The following is a 1,399-nucleotide window of genomic DNA, read 5'->3' as shown; positions in this document are numbered from 1 at the left end:
CAGTTTTCTCAATTTTGTAGACAAGTTTATTAAAATTTGAACAACTTTTGTCATTTTCCAAAATTTTTGAAAGTTTTTTTATTAAAAAATGAGAATTTGCGAAGTTTTTAGTGTTTTTCTAATAAGAGAACGTCAAAGGGCGATAATATTTCTAAAAAATTTGTAAAAAAGTATAACATAATTTTTTTTAATATTTTTTAAAGCTCTACTATTTTTTATTATTTATTATACATTTAATTTTAAACGTCATAATTCAATTGTCATTTGTATCTATTTTTTTTTTATTAAATTTTGATCACTGTCTGTCAAATTCAAACGTCATGTGCCACAGTCTAATCCACGTCAGTGTTGCCAACTTGATGTCAAAGTCACAGGCCACTTTGATTAGAAATTTGATTTTTTCTGAAAGCCGATAGAGCTTTCAGTGTCTCAATTTTTCAGTCCAGTAACTCTTAGTAACGATTAAATCTTCAAAGACACCAAATAATTGCTTTATTCTGCAAACGAGGTCATGACATGACCACTATTTCTCCAGTTTTGCACAATTTTTAATCAAATCTTACGAGATTACGTTTTTTTCTCATGTTTGATTAACGGTTTGGAGGAAATGAGACGAGATTAGAGCTGGAGTAATTTCCTTTTTCTTGTTGAGTGGACATTTTTTTCGTTTTGTTGTGTGGTAAAACTGCAAAATTCGTCACTTTAATTATTATTATTTATTATGAGTGGAATTGGGACGCTTGATCAGTTTATAGACGACGAAATTGAATTTGTGCCGAGTTGGTGGTTTCATAGGGATTTTATGAATTTTTTTTTATCGGAATTGGTATTAGATTAAGTGACTTTTGTTTGCCTTGTGATGTCATTTTATTATTATTCGTGTGTGGGTTATCGGCCCACATAAGTACTTTATGTATTTAAAAATATACTTAGTTTTAATATCAGCCCACGTGTTATAAATAATTGAACATGCTTTAAAAGCTCTACTATAAAAAAATATAAAAAAAATTTTTACATTATATTTTTTACAATTTTTTTTACTAATATTATCACTATATTAGTTTTCTTATTATAAAAATACTAAAAAATTCGCACATTCTCATTTTTTAATGCAAAAACCAAAAATTTTGGAAAACGACAAAACTTGTCTACGAAATTGAGAAAACTGATTTTTTTTCATAATTAAAGAACTATTTGTTGAATCTACTAATTCTGAATTCTGAAAAAACACTCTTACTAAGAAAAGAGATGACGTCGATGTTAACATTTTTCTTCTCAAAGCTTTAAAAATTAAAACTTGTAAAACATTCAACAAAATTTCGATTTTTTGTTTAATTTGAAAATAACAAAGTAATGCAAATATAACGCTTTCTCATTTTAATAATCAGTTTTAACATAA

The 1,399-nt window shown here is 26.4% G+C and overlaps 1 protein-coding gene across 1 annotated transcript in view; it reads right to left on the bottom strand.

Annotated features, from left to right (window-relative positions):
• Positions 1 to 1,399, bottom strand: part of LOC123010707 (neuroendocrine convertase 2) — a 35,286-nt gene that overhangs the window by 16,369 nt on the left and 17,518 nt on the right. The gene's annotated exons all lie outside the window — the stretch shown is intronic.

The sequence above is a fragment of the Tribolium madens genome, unplaced genomic scaffold (genome assembly GCF_015345945.1).
Source record: "Tribolium madens isolate multiple individuals breed KSU strain unplaced genomic scaffold, Tmad_KSU_1.1 Scaffold_91;HRSCAF=231;Tcas5.2_LG7, whole genome shotgun sequence".
Taxonomy (NCBI): domain Eukaryota; kingdom Metazoa; phylum Arthropoda; class Insecta; order Coleoptera; family Tenebrionidae; genus Tribolium; species Tribolium madens.
This window is presented reverse-complemented; position numbering and strand designations above follow the sequence as displayed.